General features: G+C 39.6%; 2 protein-coding genes across 2 annotated transcripts in view; both read left to right on the top strand.

The window, feature by feature from the left end:
- Positions 1-21,469, top strand: part of LOC137646049 (mediator of RNA polymerase II transcription subunit 23-like) — a 714,542-nt gene that overhangs the window by 302,240 nt on the left and 390,833 nt on the right. The gene's annotated exons all lie outside the window — the stretch shown is intronic.
- LOC137644756 (KAT8 regulatory NSL complex subunit 3-like) overlaps positions 11,239-21,469 on the top strand; it is a 129,920-nt gene continuing 119,689 nt past the window's right edge. Inside the window, exon 1 of the mRNA XM_068377653.1 lies at positions 11,239-11,380. The gene's annotated coding sequence lies outside the window, so the exon portion shown is untranslated. The remainder of the gene's footprint in view (positions 11,381-21,469) is intronic.

The raw sequence follows: 21,469 nt of genomic DNA, 5'->3' as shown, positions 1-21,469 counted from the left end.
CTATAAGCCCAGGGGCTCCAACAGGGAAAGTAGCCCAGTGAGGAATGGAAACAATGAAAAATGAAATATTTCAAGAAGAGTAACAGCATAAAAAAAATTATCTCCTATATAAACTATAAAAACTTTAACAAAAAGCAAGAGGAAGAGAAATAAGATAGAATGGTGTGCCCGAGTGTACCCTCAAGCAAGAGAACTCTAACCCAAGACAGCGGAAGACCATGGTACAGAGGATATGGCACTACCCAAGACTAGAGAACAATGGTTTGATTGTTTGATTTTGGAGTGTCCATTTCTTAGAAGAGCTGCTTACCATAGCTAAAGAGTCTCTTCTACCCTTACCAAGAGGAAAGTGGCCACTGAACAATTACACTGCAGTAGTTAACCCCTTGGTTAAAGAAGAATTGTTTGGTAATCTCAGTGTTGTCAGGTGTACTAAGACAGAGGAGAATCTACAAAGAATATGCCAGACTATTCGGTGTATGCGTAGGCAAAGGGAAAGAACCGTAACCAGAGAGAAGGACCCAATGTAGTGCTGTCTGGCATCTTCTTAATGTTCTTATAACTTCATATCTTAAGCTCAAGAAATTGAGCTTAAAGTCATAATTCTAGGGCGAAATATAATACCGCTGTTAGATATTTATCTTGCAATTTAACCTCCTGATAAGCACTCAGATTAACTGTATCAATTCACAAGCCAGAAAAACTTGAAATTTGTTGTAGTAAGCAAAATTGTAGGCTACACATCTTTAACACCTAAAGGGATTTATTTTTCGTATCAAGACAGATCATTAGTTATGAGAATCATTAAATCGCTAATACTAATGCCTGATATGTAATTAAAAATAAAGCAACGTGGATGACAATCAATCTACTAAATTAAATGAGAACAAAACTGAGTTTATCGTGGAAAGAAAAACAGCGTAAGAAACTTAGGCGATAATAAAATAAACATAAATAATGACTCTGTCCCAATATCTACTGTAATTTGTAACTTGTCTCCCAATGCCCAAATAAACAACGTAGTAAAAACTGCTGATTATCATCTCAGAAACATTGCTTTCATATATATATATATATATATATATATATATATATATATATATATATATATATATATATATATATATATATATATATATATATATATATACACACACACACACATATATATATATATATATATATATATATATATATATATATATATATATATACACACACACACACACACACACACACACACACACACACACACACACACATATATATATATATATATATATATATATATATATATATATATATATATATATATATATATATATATATATATATATATATATATATATATATATAAACAGTACCTGAATGAAAATTCTGTAAAGAAACTTGTGATAAACTATGTTATTACCAGGATTGACTACTGCAACTCCATCTATTACAATTTACTAAAAGTACAACTTAAGAAATTACAAAACATAATAAAAAGAGGAGCAAGACTGATAAAAGGTGTCCTACCTAGAGAAAAGAGAATCCCTATACTAATTAAAGGGAGAATTCGATTGAAAATATTTACAATAACCCACCAAGTTATCAGAACAGGTCGTCCAAAATACTTAGGAAGAATTGCTACATATTGCACGGCCAACAAACCGTGTTGACACGAGAATAGTTATAGATGGTTTCAACCTATTGGAACCTAGATACGTGTTTACTATAGGCTTCAGGGCCTTCAAATGTGCGACCCCATGACTATACAATAAGCTCCCATGAGACATACGAATGATTGAAGACATTAAGGCTTTCAAGAAGAAAACGAAGACTTTCTTTTTCTGTGAGTTGTTTAACAGTGACGATTCATCAGTAAATGAGCAATATGTGATATGAGATGTTGAATACTCTGAACGAACAAGATAAAAGAACAGAGGAGGTCCTGTGGAGAGTGGAGTTCCCTTGCTGTATGGGACAGGCAAAGCAGCCGTCAAAGTAGGTAAAGTAACAGAATTTGCCTACGGCATCTTGATAACAAGTTCGACAGATAAACCGAATAAAATAGAAATTAATTAGACTTTCAAATTTCTGATAAATATACGGCACTATACTATAGCCTCGTGATATTTATCTTATATGTTATTTTATCGGATTTCATCAGGTTTACTTTATGAGGCACTCTATTGTCTAGTTTTCTAGAATAACGAAATCTTTTGTGTAAAAGCTAAAAATAACTATTATTACATTTATTCTATACAAGAGTTCGTTATTTGTAATCTAATGTGCACAAGATCATTAGATTTTTCTAATTCCCTGTGTTGCTACATATTTTCTTTTACTTCGCGATTCCCATTCCCTCCTGCATGAAAAAAGCCAAAGATGTTAAGCTTATTGTTCGTTTTCAGCTTGGATGCTTCATATTTTCAAGGGTTGTAAATATCTTTGGTTAATAATTTGATAATTCTAATACTATAAATTCTGCGTGGTGGTCAGGATTTAAACAGAAAGGCTGACCGGTACGAACTAGTTTATTTACACCGAAATCTGCCAATGATGATGATTATATTACCGTGCTAGATCTGCTGCACGACATAACGCGGCCCCTTACCTTGAGCAGACCACAAGGTAGGTAGGTGAAATTCGTAGAAGGTGCTACACTAGGGAGGGTCTTAAAGATATAGCATTGAAATTTGGTATATAAGTTAGAAAGACATTATAAAACAAGAAAATAGTCCTTTTTATTAATTTTATTTTCATATTGTTTTCTTACTTTTTCCCCCGATTTACAGGGTTTAGTTTTTACCATAATGAAAAAAATTCACATCTAGCAAAAAATTGACTTCTAGATAAAAACTCTCTATTTGATTGGAGGTCTACATCAGGTCTATATAGGGTAGTAATTCCAGGTTTTAACTTTAAGTATCAAGGGAGGAGATAGAATTTGAAAAACACTAATTTTCAGGATAGATCACCCTGGCGTCGCAAAACCGATGGTCAGAGGTAAAAATCCTATGCGGTGAGAATGTCAAAGTTCCGTCCTTAAAAAAACGTGTTAGCTGGCTGGCCCCCTTGAATTGCTTGGTTCTGTTGGAGAAGGTTCTCAGGCAAGGCATGAACTTCCCTGTGATTTCGCTTAGTCTTGGGATGGGCATGTCTGTTTCCGCTGTGTCTGTGGAAAAAATTCTCCTGGTATAGTTAATGCCTCACAACAGACTTTCTCTTCATGGGATACTTTTCCATTAGCTTTGGGGATGGTTCGAAGGGCCAGCAAGATCCTGGGCAGTTGCGACTGATTTACTTCTGTGAAGTGGACCACCTGGGTGGCCTTCAGCGAGTGATAGATCCTCACCACCATGCTGTTGGCTGAAAGGTTGTACGAGGTCATTCTGCAGCGTGACTTTTCCATCAGGTGGGCCAGGGAGGCTACAGCTCAGACAGGAAAGCAGGTCAACAGTTTGTGGTGATATCAGGAACTTCAAAGCAGCTGATCCAACTTGACAGCAGGGCACCCTCTATGGAAGTGATCTAGAATTAAAGTGTTAGCATCTACTCACTGTCCAAGCTATTGTGCCCTCCTATACCACCTATTCAAAAATTAAATGGTTCTATTTAATTTTACCAAGGATTTTTGCCTCTATTTTCCATCATATTTCTTCTGAACATGGAATTATCCCGGAGCGTAGGAGCATGGGCTTGGGGCTATATCCACCCCACCACTTTTTGCCGATAATCTACTTTTCTATCTTTTGCTTCAGAAAAAAGACTCAACAATGTTGAGTCTGTTGATATCCCTAAAGGCGGGTTTACACGGTCAAATGGTTTGTCAAACCCAGTTGTGTAGCCTGCTTGTCCAGTGGTTCGAAGAGGTGTCAGACAGTCAAACGGTTCGTTGAACCCGGTTGTCGAACCTACTTGTCAGGCTCAGTGTGACTCACGTTTTTTTGCAAAGCAAAGTTACCACAGCCTTCATTATGCATCTCAACCAGATCGATTTGATTGCCATTGGCTTAGTGGTGGCACTAAGAATTAAAGTGGATGAAGGACTGGTTGCTAAATGGAGATCAACTTTCACACACCAACTTGCTTTTTTATTTGAAATTAGAACCAGATGACTGGCGTATTTATTTGTGGATGGATGAAGAAATATACATTGATTTACTGAGGCGTGTCACCCCGTTCATTACGTATGAAGATACATTTATGAGAAAGGCCATATCTCCACAGTCCGGATCAAGATTTTTCAATATGCCCTGAAGAGCTGATATCCCCTTGTTTTTGGCTATTTTATTAGAATATTCCTTAATTTCAATTTTGCATAAGGCTGGATGATCCCTGTAGGTTTGTATGAATTGCAATAATACCTCCCTCTCGTTCCTCTTTCCAATGATGTCCTCCATAATTCAGTCCTAGATTGAACTATTCCCTCCTTGGTTTCAAGTACAACTGAGGTTCAATGTTTGGCGCACGTTCACATATGCAAACAGTTTGTGGACTATGAAGGCCCTTCCACAAAAGTCAGGCTAGATTTCACTTTCTTTGAACTGTTTTAAAAACGTGTTCGACAACCAAATACCCCACTCAGACGCTCGAACATCACTACAAACACTTGTCTGTTGAGCCACGCTCAACAAACTGTTCGACCATGTAAACCCTGCTTGATGGACGAAAATAATAACTCCAATCATGTATTTTCATTTTTCTCCCAGGGCTATAAGACATTTTATACCCATCATATGTCAGCTTTCATGATTTCGAGATGCACACACACACACACACACACACACACACACACACACACACACACACATATATATATATATATATATATATATATATATATATATATATATATATATATATATATATATATATATATATATATATATATATTGAATATTTTCATAATAGAGAAGGTAGTATTTTAATTTTCACAATCTCATTTTGTTTACCAAAAATGCTTTCCATCCCATGCCTATCCTTTTAATTTCAGCCTCGTGATCTGAGAAGACTCTCAATGCCGGTCCCAAGTATAAATATTCATTAACAATCTCTACAAGTTCGTCCTTAATCATCATTTTTCGTCTCTGCATTTTAGTTGACCATTATTTTCAGTTTTTTTTTTTCATATTCATTTCAAGTCCTACATTTCTGATTTCTCTATTCAAATCTTCTATCATATTTTGCAATGCCCCCCATGATTCAAAAAATAAAACTATGTCATCTGCAAATCTTCAGTTGTTAAAGCATTCCCCGTTAATGCTAATTTCTTTATTTTCCCAATCTGAATTCTTAAAAACTTCTTGGTACGCAGTGAATAATTCAAGTGACATGGGGTCACCTGATCTAAATGCTTGTAATTTTCTCCTTATTCTTATGTATTTTTAGCATTGCTGTATAGATATCTTTAAGTGTTCTAGTACAAGATTTATCTATTCCTTGCTTTCAAAGGGCTTTTCAAGCGGATCCAACAAGTTCAAAAAGGGATTGTCAGAAAAGTAGCCCCCGGAAGCTGACGCAATTTTAAGTTATTTTATAGCGATTTTTCGTGTATCTTAAAACCCTTTTCTCTTTATAAATGCATTTATAAGGTGAATACGCATTATGCAAAAAAAAGCATCCCGATGATATAAATAAAACATTTCAGCAGTAGCATAATCTCTACAATTACTTTTAATACATTATTATTATTATTATTATTATTATTATTATTATTATTATTATTATTATTATTATTATTATTATTATTATTATCATTATTATTATTATTATTATTATTATTATTATTATTATTATTATTATTATTATTACTTGCTAAGCTTCAACCGTAGTTGGAAAAGCAGGATGCTATAAGCCAGGGGGCTCCAACAGGGAAAATAGCCCAGTGAGGAAAGGAAATAAGGAAAAATAAAAATTTTAAGAAGAGTAACAACATTAAAATACATATCTCCTATAGAAACTATAAAAACTTGAACAAAACGAGAGGAAGAGAAACAAAGCAGAACAGCGTTCCAGAGTGTACCCTCGAGCAAGAGAACTCTAACCCAAGGCAGTGTAAGACCATGGTACAGAGGCTATGGCACTACCCAATGGTTTGATTTTGGAGTATTCTTCTCCTAGAAGAGCTGCTTACCATAGCTAAAGTTTCTTCTACCTTGAACAAGAGGGAAGTGGCCACTGAACAATTTCAGTGCAGTAACCCCTTGGATGAAGTAGAATTGTTTAGTAATTTCAGTGTTGTCAGGTGTATGAGGACAGAGGAGAATAAGAAAAGAATAGGCCAGACTATTCGGTGTATGTGTAAGAAAAAGGAAAGTGAACCGTAACCAGAGAGAAGGACCCAATGTAATACTGTCTGGCCAGTCAAAGACCCCATAACTCCAGCGGTAGTATATCAACTGATCACCTCTTGAGTTATATCTATAATTATTGGAGCGCCTGCATCCTTCCGTTCAATTATTAACCAACAGTAATTCTTGACTTGTCGAATTGTAGTTAGTCTCTCCACTTTATCCATCTTGAGTCATATCAGAAACACAATCTCTTTATTTCCAGCTCATATATAATAAATGTTTTTCACTCGAGAGAGAGAGAGAGAGAGAGAGAGAGAGAGAGAGAGAGAGAGAGAGAGAGAGAGAGAGAGAGAGAGAGAGAGAGAGAAGGATGATTTCAGTCTTCCAGACCTCTTACTACATTCTTCTTATAGCAACTATTGAACGGAAGATGTTGATTATTGTTTTATTTGTATTAAAGCTTCAAGGTTTTCGTAAATTCAAAGCTTTATATCATGAAAACTTTTTAATTTCTTCATATAAGATATTTCTCCAAAGAAATTCTGGTTTCTATTTCTTTGAAGATTTTCTTTTTTTTTTTCGTTTGCATTCTAACTAATGTACTATTATTTTATAGAAACGATTTACCTTGCCAATTAAAATCTCAGCTTTGTTTGCAACATATATTACATCTAGAACAGTGGTTCCCAAACTATCTTGCCTGACGCCCCCTTTTTGCTTCCAGTAGACCCGTACGCCCCCACTCCTCCTTTTTTTTTTTTTATATGAAACTATTCTTACATTTATTTCCTAGCATTGTACAGGAAAACAGATTCCTGTTTGTATTATATTTTAATAATGAAAGCCACTCAAACAAATAATAGTACATTCCAGTAACTAAAAACGAAACATTTGGTTCAAAGTGAGCGAAAAAAAGTTTGAACATTAGCAAATTGGCAAAATTGAGTTGCAATTTTAAGAATAGATAATTTGAAAACATGGCATATAATATTTGGAAATACTTATAAGACTAAGGCACAATTTCTTGTCAAATTTAGTAAGATGGATGCATGTATGTAATGACAGATATTTATTCTTTTAATGATTTTATTCTATTAAACAAGTAATTTCGAGCAGATGACTTCACGCCCCCCTTGTATCGTCCTCACGCCCCCCTAGTGGGGCGCGCTCCTCAGTTTGGGAACCACTGATCTAGAACCAGTAAACTTAATGAACATCTATAGAATAACGAGTTTTCATGCCACGTACATTTTTTAATCATGTCACATTTCAGTATTAGAAATGATATCGAGTAACAACCAAATTAGATTGTAATCCCATTTAAATTTCCATTTTCAATAAATAGGGGTTTTTCCTATAACAGCCATATCAGAGTTTTCTGAGAATTGATCTTTCTCTCTCGAAAATTTTATTGTGACCTGTCAAGTCTTCCAACACATGGTTTAATCTCCTTAAAATGGTCATATCGAAATGAATTCAGCAAAGTAAACAACAAGAAAGCAACAAGAATATGCACACCAAAAAAAAAAAAAGAAGAAAAAAAAAACATGAATAATCATTAAAAACCCGAATGATACATATATCTACATCTGACGTTGATACATACAAATACCAGGGGAGAGAGAGGGGCGGCTGAAATTTACTGCAGTATTAAATCGAAATTAATGTCTTTATCGATTGCATTAGAATATTGGACATAATACATACATACAAACACGCACATACACACACGCGCACACACAGATATATATATATATATATATATATATATATATATATATATATATATATATATATATATATATATATATATACTGTATATATCTATAAGAGAGAGAGAGAGAGAGAGAGAGAGAGAGAGAGAGAGAGAGAGAGAGAGAGAGAGAGAGAGAGAGAGAGAGAGAGAGAGAGAGAGAGGAGATTGCATAAGAATAAAACCCGAACTTCATGCAAAATATCCGCAAGAATGATCTATACCTGCAGCTTAGAAAAACTTGATCATAACGCTAATTCACAAAATGGAGACACAAAAGATCTGGAAAAAGAAAATTACTGCCCAATGACAGTTTACTCTCAGTAAAATGTAAAATATTTACAAAGATCATATTAGGCCGAATAGAAAGACGCAGACAAGCTCAAGAAGTGTGTTTTCAACGACTGACCATATCCATGTAGTTAAACAGTTAATATAGAAATCAGCAGTGTGACAAACCAACATGTATGACCTTTTTAGACTATGAGAGAGCTTTTAATTCTGTCAAAAACTTCAGCAGTTATGGAAACCTTTTAAAGACAAGGAATAGAAGAATCTTATGTTAGAACTCATGAAGATATCTATACGGAAAGTACAACCACCATAAATCTACATAAAGATAGTGTAAATTCTGATGGAGAAAGGTGTTAGATAGGGAGATTGCATCTCTCATAAATTATGCATAGCGTGTTCAGAAGAATTTTTTAAGAATTGAGATTGAGAAAATGTAGGAATTAACATTACTGTACAACTCTTTTGCAGATGACATAGTTCTATTTAGTGAATTATGGGCGGAATTGCAAAAGAGGATAGAGAGATTTGAATAGAAAACGAAGAAATTTGGGACAGAAAATGAATGTGAGTAAAACTAAGATAATGATCAATGAAAATTCTGAGAGACATGAAACAAGGGTTATGGAAGAACCTCTAGAAATATCAAATGAATATGCGTACTTATATTTCCCAAGGACATGAGGCCAGCACTAAAAGAATGATAAGCATAGTATGGAGAGCTTTTGGTAAACAAAATGAGGTTACGAAATGTAAAATGCCACTTTCTCTAAAGAAAAAAAAAGATATATCATCAGATGGTCCTAGCAGTAATAACTTATGCATCAGAAACTTAAAACCTTACAAAAGACTTAAAACATAAGCTAGTTATAACTCAAAGATTTATGGAAAGGATAATGATCGTAACAAGGATACGAGAGCAAACTAACGTAGAGGATATTTTAAACACATGTATGAAAAAGAAATAGACATGAGCAGGGCATATGAGAATGACAGATAATAGAAGGACATTAAGAATAACAGTCTGAGTTCATAGATATTGCAAAAGAAGTAGGGAAAGGAAGAAAAGACGATGAACTGACGATCTAAGAAAATTTGCAGGTATAGTCTGGCATGGAAATACCATAAACATGCAGGAGTTAAGGGATATGGTTGAGGCCTTTGCCCTATAGGGGACGAGCAATGGCTGATGATTATATATATATATATATATATATATATATATATATATATATATATATATATATATATATATATATATATATATATATATATATATATATATATATATATATATATGTATATATATATATATATATATATATATATATATATATATATATATATATATATATATATATATATATATTGGCAATTGATATGTAATTCTTCTTATTATTGATATAGAATGAATATTAATAACTTTTTTATTATTATGATGATGGGGATGTAGAATGGTCACGACTGTATAGGCCTATTATTATTATTATTATTATTATTATTATTATTATTATTATTATTATTATTTTTGTTGTTGTTGTTATTATTATAAGCTAAGCCATAACCCTAGTTGGAAAAACAAGATGTTATAAGCCCAAGGGTCCAACAAGGAAAAATAGCCCAGTGAGGAGAGGAAAAGGAAATAAGCAAATTACAAGAGAAGTAATAAACAATGAAAGTAAAACATTTTAAGAATAGTAACAACACTAAACTAGATCTTTCATATATAAACTATAAAACTTAAAAAAAAGATAGAAAAATAACATAGAACAGCGTTTCCGAGTGTGCAATCAAGCAAAGGTACTCTAATCCAAGACAGTGGACGACCATGATACAGAGACTAGAGGGCAATGGTTTGATTTTGGAGCGTTCCTCTTCTAGAAGAGCCGCCCACAGTTCGCCAGCATCAATTTACCACCAAGAGTTAGCTTATATCCAAGGTCCATTAAAGGACCTTGCTTATATCCATAGACCTTGGAGTAAGCTGCCATAGACACTTCAACCATTTGGCGCTACGGACAGTTGTCTCCGGCGAACTTTTGTTACTAATAGATGTTATTACTAATAGCCCATTCCTTAAACATTATTAAACAATAATAATAATGATAATAATATTAATAAATGTTTGAGAAACAAGTTAACAGTCAAGAGATACAATAGTAGGTTGTTTGACAGTTCTTTGGTTCCTTAGTTTACTTTACTTTGCTGGCTGCTTTTCCGGCCCCATACAGCAGGGGAACCCCACTCTCTTAACAGGGCTTCCACTGTCGTTTTACCTTGTTCGTTCAGAGTATTTAACGTTTCATAAAAGACTAACCAATTGTTCACATAAGATCCAGAATATCAACAAATGGGACTTAATTTCTTTAGGACAGCATTCGGAATCGGAAGTCGCATTGAAGGTAACACTATCTTTATTTTCCACGCACATTCTAATAGCCAGGCCTTCTCCATCACGAGGCTCAATACTACGCAGTACTCTAGAAGTTTTATTCCAGCTGTGACCAAGTTGTGGAATGATCTTCCTAATCGGGTGGTTGAATCAGTAGAACTTCAAAAGTTCAAAGTTGGAGCAAATGCTTTTTTGTTGACCAGGCGGACGTAGTCTTTTTATAGTTTATTTATGACATATTTGTTTTTGATGTTGTTGATAGTTTATTATATGACATGTCTGTTTTGACGTTGTTTCTTATTTTAGAATGATTTATTGTTAATTTGTTCTCTTCATTTATTTATTTCCTTATTTCCTTTCCTCACTAGGCTATTTTTCCCTGTTGGAGCCCCTGGGCTTATAGCATCTTGCTTTTCCAACTAGGGTTGTAGCTTGGATAGTAATAATAATAATAGCCTGATGACGTATACGCATAGGCTCCGTCTGACAAGACAACATTTCGTGTCGTACTTTAACAACATTTATGGGCTCATCGTCAGTTTTGTTAATCAGCTTTGTTTTGTTAAATGATGTACCCTAATGTGGGCTTGTTTACCGTCCTCATTGTGCATTAAGGTGAATTGCGATTGAGCTCTGTGATGAATACGAGACCTGTAAATAAAGGTTAGTATTATGTTGATGGGTAATACTACTGCAAGTTTGAAATATTTCCAAAAACTTTCAATTGCACTAAGCATATTCCTGGCAAGGTCTGCCATAGTAGCCTAATCTGTAAAAAGAAAAAAAAAAGTTGAATGGTGCATTAAACGGTTTGTTGAAAATATGTCGAGTTTGTAATGAAATTTGGGACGTTTAGAACGAATTTGATAATGATTCATTGCGGAAATCCATAGTTATTGAGTTATAGTTGGTCAACAACCATTTTATTATTACTTGGGTAAATATATGATACTTTAATTTCTAGCCATATACATGGACCATATATTTTCCCTACCTCGCTATCTTGTGTTTTACGTATTTCAGACCATGATTATTGGAGCAAACCACCCGTTCATGAGTTTTTGGGCCCCCTTATGTAAAGACAATTATGGAAGACCCCAGGGGGAAACCGGGTTTGGAGCCTTTGTAGGGTGACGGCCAGGTCCGTTTTCAATCATAGAAAATGGGAATAGGGATGTGTGTAGGATGGCGGACAACTGCATGTATGATAGCGGCCGCCTTATTTTCAACTTTATCGGAAACTTGTATAGAATATTAACTGTTCAGAATGTTATAAATATCCAGGGTAAGTACTTACTATACCGATATACAAAGATTTTGAAAACCATCTAATTCGACGTGAAATTTATAAGTCGAACGAGCTCTGTACCTTGCCACGCAGTTTCTCGCTCCCATAGTTCCTAGAATTCCCTATAGATGACGTTCTGATCGAATCAACAGCGCCATAGCGGCGGAATTCTGAATTATTAATCGGCCGCGGCAATTTGAAACGACCCAATGGGACCCCACTTGACCTGGGGATTAACTTTTTCACCCAATCATAACTCATTTTTTCTAAAATTCAAATACGGAAACGTTCTGATCGAATCAACAGCGCCATAGCGGCGGAATTCTGAATTATTAATCGGCCGCGGCAATTTGAAACGACCCAATGGGACCCCACTTGACCTGGGGATTAACTTTTTCACCCAATCATAACTCCTTTTTTCTAAAATTCAAATACGGAAACGGGAGCACCCATCGAGGGTCGGAAATGCTCATTCTTTACCAACGTGGCGCGATGGCAACTAACCAGTGTGTAGATACTTGTGAATCTTTTTTCAATTCAGTCAATCCTAGTATGTTGAGGATTATGAACTTTACAACAAGTGCTGAGTTTTCAAAATATTTATATAAAATGGGACTTTTAGGCGACTTTTCCGGCATTTGTGCAAAATGTCATATCGGTGAAATGCGCTACAAGTATGATGGAAAATCGGCGAATAGTGGAAAATCTAAGTTTTTTTGGCGTTGTTCATATAGTTATTGCCGAAAGAAGATCGCCCCTAACCACGGTAGCTTTTTTTCACGATCAAAGCTACCGTACGAAGATGTGTTCGTTATATTAGCAAGTTTTATTTATGGTTTTTCTCAGAACCAGATTCTCCCTATGTACAAAAAGTTTGCCTCTCACACACTAGTTGATTGGTACAACTTCTGTCGCGACGTGTGTGCGGAATAAGTGTGGGGCGCCGTTGTAGAGGTTACGAATAAACCCGCAAGCTGAACAGGAAATAATGTAAGTACAACCCTCTCCGTTTCTGGTTTGTGTGATCGCGGCCACATGTATGCATGATGTCGGCCGATTAAGAATAGGCAAGTGTAAGGGGGGTCGCAGGGGGGCGTTAGCCCCCCCGTTTAGGTGTTTAAGAATAATTATACGGCTATGTACGGGGGGTCGCAGGGGGGCGTTAGCCCCCCCGTTAAGGAGAGACACGAGTTGTAGGTAAGGTTAGGTGGGCACATTCAGGTTAGGCAGTGTTCTATTCTAGAGTTTTGGCAGAACATTCTGTTGTAGAACAACGGCCACGTCTTACGAAGGGTTAGAAAACGGGAAGAAATTCCCGTTTTCTATGTCCGCGGGAGGACCTGGCCGCTGATCTACAAAGGCTCCATGGGAATATTATAAAGTGGGGTGGACTGTGGCCGCTGTTCTAAAATCGAGTTCGTAGAAAACGGGAATATCCTGAACTGTGGCCGTCGTTCTAAAAACGATTTTGGCAGGAGAAGCTAACTTAAAAAACCCACCTAACCTATGCTAAAAGCCGTATCCTTACCTGGGGGGGCAAAGCCCCCCCGGACCCCCCCCTTACACAACAGTTTCCTTGCCTACGAGTACGACGGGAGAAGCTTACTTAAAAAACCCACCTAACCTATGCTAAAAGCCGTGTCCTTACCTACGAGTACGACGGGAGAAGCTAACTTAAAAAACTCACCTAACCTATGCTAAAAGTCGTGTCCTTACCCGGGGGGGCTGCGCCCCCCCGGACCCCCCCCCCATCTTACACAACAATAACATGAACTTCATACTTAAATACTGAAATCCATGTGTACTTACATGATAAATATTCGTAATCGCTGAATTCCGAATCTTCGGGAGGCGCGCTGGCGATCTTCTTTCTGACTTTCGATGGGCGGGATGGACCGGCGAATGGTGTATTGGGAAAATTTATAAACAAAACCACAGATGAGGATAAAAATATCCTGGCACGACAACTGAGAGTTTTCAAAAAACTGTCTCGTTTCAAACTAATCTTTTCCCGGCACTTGTGATAATTACACCGCCAAAAGTACGTGTTTTCACCGTTTCTTGATTTGCCGTCGTACTTCTTAGTGACTTCGCCGATATTGCAACTAGAACACACACCGGGAAAATCACCTAACAGGCCTTTGAAATACAAATAATCACTGAAATTGTTAGTGGCCATGAAACTGAACACTTGAAAAAAAGTAGGGTCGTTAATTTGGTCGAACTTAATTATATCTTCAGAAACACGAGATGTAGCACCGGACGACATGGTGTCTGCACTAGAAAGAACGAGCGTGCTTCGTGTGAGGTATGGTATGATCAAGATTTTTGAATTCTTGAATTCTGATTGGGCAAAAAAATGCCCTTAGGCTAATCTGCAGGTCAAGTGGGGTCTCATTGGGTCGTTTCAAAAGTACCGCGGCCGCGATTAGTTCGGTAATTTGCCACTACAGCGGTGCTATCGCTAACGTAACGCCAACTACAGCTAGTTTTTTTTAACTACGGGAGCGAGAAGATTCGTGGCCGGAGTAAGAACTCGAGCCACATATAAATTTTCAGGTAATTTAGGGTTTTCGGCAAAAAACATAAAAGTGTGCGTTTAAGCACATATTTAAGATCCTTAGACCATTTCCAAACGATCTTATTCTATACAAGATAACAGTGGGAGCGATAATAAACAATATATGGGGGGGTGGCCGGAGCGCTACAAACTACCCCCGGGTTTTTTTTAGATGGGGAAATGTTAGAAACGAGTGATTTACAGCAATGATAATGGTTAGAAATGCAAAATAAGCACAAGATAACCAGTTAGAAAAACATATGGATCATGTAAGTGGCTGAAAATAGGCCAAACATGATTATTTAACTCTTGAAATTTGTTAAAGGGTACAGGACCTAACAAACCCACCCAACCTAACCTAGTAGTTCCCAGGTTACATCCCCTAATAGGGGGCAAGCCCCCGGACCCCCTTCCCAGGTCACTAACCGGTTAAGTTGTACTGTATTACAGATTCTCATTTCGAACAGAAAATGGGACATGGTAACATAAGAGTACGGCAGTCTAAGGGGTTTCATTGTAGTGTATTACAGGGCGATGTAACCTATGAAAACAACTACTTTTTCTTATAGAAAAAATTACGCTCTCTTCAAAAATGACACTCGTTCCCGTTGCAAATGAATAGTTTTAGAAATATATATACATCTATATCCTCCGATAATGGGGGACCCCCAGTGGGAACTCGGGGATTTGGGTTGGGAAAACATACTGGGGAATCGATATATAAACGTAAAACAAGCCTTTTCTTCTCTATTCATTACATTCTTGAAATTATATTAACCGGAGGAAAATACAAAACAGTATATCTGGATAAACTTTGGAGGCGCCGTTGCAAAGATTGTCATGAAAAAATACTGTAACCAGTGCTGCCAACGTCCAATGTAGATCAAATGTTAATTTGTGACCTGTCATACTACTAGGCTAGGTTAGGTGGGTTTGTTAGGTTCTGTGCCCTTTTTGTACTTTTTATATATTGGGTAAAACTTATATGGAGAAATTATTTAAAATACGTATGGAAATATCTATCGTTGCTATCGTTAGTAATGTCAGCGTGCCGTTGGTAACTGTGTACCATGCGTCAAGGTTGGTAACACTGTGCATTATTGGTAACGTTGCTAATGTTATCGTTCGCAGTACATTCGTAAGAGAAGTGACACCGTGCAAGTTAAAGTTTGCCGAATTGGTTGATCTGTTTGTTTCCGATTGAAATGAACATCAAATTCGGTTAAATCACATTATTTACTATAGGAAAACATATATTTTCTGTTCGAAATCTCACCCTGTAATACAATACAAAATTACCGTCTAAGGATACGGCTCCTAGGTTAGGTTAGGTGGAGATCCTTAGGTTAGGTAAAGTTAGGTAGGAAACATTTGGTTAGGTGATGTTCTTGTGTCTGTTAAATGTGGTTTTTAAATATTTAACTTAGCCGGTGAATATATAATAGCTGCTGCTCCAGCGGCTCGACAGAAAAACACACAAAAACTCGCGAGCGATCGCTATGAAGGTTGCGGGTGTGCCCACCAGCGCCAACTATCGGCCAGATACCGCATATGCATGTAAACAAGCCTCAATTCTTCTCTGTCGGCCTTAACGACAAGACGTATCATTACTCGCTGTATAACCTGGAGTTTTCTCAACAGACTTGGTGAAGTACTTCATTTTGGTTTGAGCTTTCGCAGTGCAGGTGTTTTTCCTCAACTTAAACTCTTGAACTCTTTTTTGGACAGATTTAATTGTTGATGATCGAGCCCGTGTCATGCTATATGCATGGCAATCTACACACACACACACAGTTGATGACTTGGATTGTTTTTTGGACTTTCTTTGACTAATTCAAAATGGCGGACGCTTCTCAAGTTCCTAGATTTCGTAAGTGTAATGCTAGGGATTGCAATAGGCGTCTTTCAAAGGCATCTCTCGACCCACATACTGTGTGTTCTAATTGTCGGGGTAAAACCTGTCAATTAGGAGATCGGTGTGAGGAATGCGTGGGCCTTTCGGAATTCGATTGGCTCGAATATGACAAATATTCTCGTAAGCTAGAGAGAGATAGGGTGAGGAGGAGTTCCTCTAGATCAGTAGATTTTTCCTCTCCCCATGCCCCTGAACCTAATCCTTCCCCTGTAGTGGTTGTGCCTGAACCCCCTACTGGCACTCAGGAACCATCAATACGGGAGGACATGTTACGTGCCATTCATGCCTTGGGTGAAAGAGTTGAGTCATTAGCTACAGATCGTAATCAACTCATGGCGGACGTTAAAGAGCTAAAGTGTCAGAGTGTCACAGCGGAAAATCGTGGGAAAGTGATTAGTGCGCAAAGTGTTTTCAGTGTTGCGACCGAGGGTTCGTCTGTTCGTGCCTGTCGTTCGCCTAGTCCGAGACCTCTTGCAAGCTCCCAAGCCCAGGGGAGAAGTAATGTTGTACGACTTATGGGTTCGAGAGGCCTTGATCAGCGAACAGACGTTCCCTCTATGGTAACAGGCGTGTCTCATCAAGACCGCCCCTACCATAAGACGAGAGAGACCATTTTCTCCTCGTCATCCGAAGGCTTTTCGCATAAGAAACCGTGGAGTAAGGTTTCAAGGCCCTTGAAGCGAAAGTCGGTCCCTTCAGGACAGGTCCAGCGTCTGGTTGTAGCCATTGGGACAGCTCTGACCCCTTACAGTCATCGGAAGACTGCTCGCCGCCTAAGCAGCAACGTTACACAGGGTCAGAGAGTCTTGGTGTAGGCAAGGTTGTGCAGTCTCAGACGTTAACCCCGTCTTTTACCGCACCCTTTCCCGTTGATCCTAAATGGGTTGTACTGCAAGCCATGCAGACCAAGCTCGCCTCCCTTGTGGAAGACTATTCTGCTGAAAAGGTTCACGATGATCCTCGTCGCTTAGCTAATCGAGATCCTGGCCTTCAGCCGCCAAAACGAGCCTTTGCTCGTCCTGTTGACGTTGGCGTTGCTAAGTCACGTCAATTGCGCTTTGAAGAGCCTCACTCGATGCAGTCACGTGTTGACTTTCAGCCGCATTTGGACGTTCAGCCACTTCCTAATGCTCTTGTTGACGTTCAGGACGTTCGCCAACCAGCGGAGTTGACTTGTTTTGACGCTGAGCGTCAACCACCGCAGTCTAGAGTTGTTTTGACTGCTCAGACTAGGCAGTCAAAACAGTCTCGAGTTGACGTCGAGCGTCCTCCCTCTCCTGTTGTTGTTGACAGTCAGGCTGTTAAGCAGTTACATGACGTAGCGTCCTGGACTGCTACTAATGCACCAGTGCTTGTGGACTCTGCGTGTCAAGCATTGCCAACCCCTTTGCTTGTTACTCAGCAGTTGTCGGATGAAGATCCTTCAGATGAGGACGTTGCTGACCCTCATCATGATGATCATCCTTCGGATGTAGACGAACCTAGAACGGTTCCTCCTTCAATGGACTTTAAGAAAGTCATGTTAATTTTCAAGGAGCTTTTTCCCGATCACTTTGTTACCGTTGCTCCTCGTTCGCCACCGTCTGAGTTTGCTCTAGGCTTACCTGCTAACATGCCAGCCTTTACTAAGCTAGTGCTCTCTCGCTCTTCCAAGAGAGCTTTACGACTTTTAGGCGACTGGTTGGATACCAGGAGGAGTTTGGGGAAGATGGCCTTTGCCTTCCCTCCGTCAAAGCTCTCGTCTAGATCGAGCGTCTGGTATGCCACGGGAGAAGTTCTCAGCTTGGGAGTCCCTGCCTCTGCCCAGGGTGACTTCTCAAGCCTCGTAGACTCTCCCCGCCGCCTAGCCATGAGACGCTCGAAGATTAGTTGGTCCTCCTCGGACCTTGACCATCTGCTGACAGGCGTATACAGGGCCTTTGAAGTTTTCAACTTCCTTGACTGGTCATTAGGAGCTTTAAGTAGGAAAACCTCGTCGGCTGATAGAGATGTTTCCTTACTGATAATGTCATGTATGGATAAAGCCATCCGCGATGGTTCCAATGAGCTCGCCTCTTCTTTTACGTCGGGAGTCTTAAAGAAGCGAGAGTCCCTTTGCTCTTTTCTTTCGGCAGGAGTTACTCCCTGTCAGAGATCAGAACTGCTCTTTGCTCCCTTATCAAAGTTTTTGTTTCCGCAACAATTGGTTAAGGACATAGCTTCTTCGCTTGTGCAGAAGGACACCCATGACTTGATGGCGTCCTCTGCTCACAAGGGGACTCCTTCTACATCCTTTGCTGTAAGACCCAGGATCGACACTCCGGCATCCAGATTTATCCCGCCCTTTCGTGGAAGAGCTCCCAGCAGGGGAAGTACTCGTGCCGAGGGAAAGAGAGGAAAGAAGAGAGGAGCCAAGTCCTCACGTGGCAGAGTCTGACTGCCCACAGCCTCAGACAGCGGTAGGAGCCAGATTGAAGAACTTCTGGCAGGCCTGGGAGAAGAGGGGCGCAGACCAACAGTCTGTTCGGTTGCTCAGAGAGGGGTACAAAATCCCTGGGAGTCTTTCACCGTTTGTACGCAAACCTCCTCTAGCGACAACTCCCATCGACCTCTCTCCCAGGTACCGAGAGGAGTCAAAGAGACAAGCCCTAAACCTAGAAGTGTGTCTGTTGCTAGAGAAGGGAGCGGTGGTGAAAGTCTCGGACCTTCAATCACCGGGGTTTTACAACCGTCTCTTCCTAGTCCCAAAGAAGACAGGAGGTTGGAGACCGGTGCTAGATGTCAGTGCGCTCAACGTTTTTGTTACGAAAACAAAGTTCACTATGGAGACCACGAAGTCAGTCTTAGCAGCGGTCAGAAAGGGAGACTGGATGGTCTCTCTCGACCTACGAGATGCGTACTTCCACATTCCTATACACCCAGATTCTGAGGTTTGTTTTCAGGAATGTGGTATACCAGTTTCGGGCCCTGTGCTTTGGCCTAAGTCCTGCTCCTCTCGTGTTTACGAGGCTTATGAGGAATGTGGCAAAATTCCTCCATTTATCGGGAATCCGAGCCTCCCTGTACTTGGACGACTGGTTTCTCAGGGCTTCGTCCAGTCATCGCTGTCTGCAGGATCTTCATTGGACATTGGATCTGACCAAGGAATTGGGACTTTTGGTCAACCTAGAAAAGTCCCAGCTGATTCCATCCCAAACTATACTGTATTTAGGGATGGAGATTCGCAGTCCAGTTTTTCGGGCTTTTCCGTCTGTCACCCGAATAGATCAAGCCCTGCTCAAAGAACAACTAATGTTGAAGAGAGAACGGTGCTCAGTCAGGAGTTGGATGAGTCTAGTAGGAACTCTTATCATCCCTGGAGCAGTTTGTCTCGCTAGGAAGACTACACCTTGGGCCTCTCCAGTTCCATCTAGCCTTTCACTGGAACAAGGACAAGACGTTAGAGACGGTCTCAATCCCGGTCTCCGAACCAGTAAAGGCATGCCTGAAATGGTGGAACGACAATATCAGTCTGAGAGAGGGACTTTCCCTAGCAGTTCAGAACCCAAACCACGTACTATTCTCAGACGCGTCGGATTTGGGTTGGGGTGCGACCCTGGACGGTCGGGAATGCTCAGGTCTGTGGACCTCAAGTCAGAGGAGCATGCACATCAACGGCAAGGAGCTTTTGGCAGTCCACTTGGCCTTGATGAAATTCGAAAGTCTCCTTCGAAACAAAGTGGTAGAGATCAACTCCGACAATACCACAGCCTTGGCGTACATCTCCAAGCAAGGAGGCACCCACTCCCTCACGCTGTACGAGATCGCAAGGGACCTGCTCATTTGGTCAAGAGATCGAGGAATCTCCCTTTTAACGAGGTTTATCCAGGGCGACTTGAACGTCGTAGCAGACTGTCTCAGTCGGAGGGGTCAGGTAATTCCTACGGAATGGACCCTCCACAAGGACGTGTGCAAGAGTCTTTGGGCGACTTGGGGTCAACCCATCATAGACCTCTTTGCCACCTCGATGACCAAGAGACTTCCAATCTATTGCTCTCCAGTCCCAGACCCAGCAGCAATACACATAGACGCTTTTCTCCTAGATTGGTCTCATCTGGACTTATATGCATTCCCACCATTCAAGATTGTCAACAAGGTACTGCAGAAGTTCGCCTCGCACGAAGGGACAAGGTTGACGTTGGTTGCTCCCCTCTGGCCCGCGAGAGAGTGGTTCACCGAGGTACTTCGATGGCTGGTAGACTTTCCAAGAAGTCTTCCTCTAAGGGTAGATCTGTTACGTCAGCCCCACGTAAAGAATGTCCATCAAAGCCTCCCCGCTCTTCGTCTGACTGCCTTCAGACTATCGAAAGACTCTCAAGAGCTTGAGGCTTTTCGAAGGAGGCAGCCAGTGCGATTGCAAGAGCGAGGAGAGCTTCTACCATTAGAGTCTACCAGTCGAAGTGGGAAGTCTTTCGAGACTGGTGCAAGTCAGCATCTGTGTCCTCGTCCAGTACCTCTGTAGCCCAAATCGCAGATTTTCTTTTACATCTTAGAAAGGTTCGCTCCCTCTCAGCTCCCACGATTAAGGGCTACAGGAGCATGTTGGCTTCGGTCTTTCGACATAGAGGCTTAGATCTTTTTAACAATAAAGATCTCCAAGATCTCCTTAAGTCTTTCGAGACCTCTAAGGAACGTCGTTTGGCAACTCCTGGATGGAACTTAGACGTGGTCCTAAGGTTCCTCATGTCAGACAGGTTTGAGCCATTACATTCAGCCTCCCTGAAGGATCTCACCCTCAAGACACTTTTCCTAGTGTGCTTGGCTTCGGCTAAAAGGGTCAGTGAACTTCATGCCTTCAGTAAGAACATCGGCTTTTCTACAGAAAAAGCCACTTGTTCACTTCAACTTGGTTTCCTGGCCAAAAATGAACTGCCTTCTCGTCCTTGGCCTAAATCTTTTGATATTCCTTGCTTATCAGAGATCGTGGGCAACGAACTGGAAAGAGTATTATGTCCTGTTAGAGCTCTTAAG

The sequence above is a fragment of the Palaemon carinicauda genome, chromosome 8 (genome assembly GCF_036898095.1).
Source record: "Palaemon carinicauda isolate YSFRI2023 chromosome 8, ASM3689809v2, whole genome shotgun sequence".
Classification (NCBI taxonomy): domain Eukaryota; kingdom Metazoa; phylum Arthropoda; class Malacostraca; order Decapoda; family Palaemonidae; genus Palaemon; species Palaemon carinicauda.
This window is presented reverse-complemented; position numbering and strand designations above follow the sequence as displayed.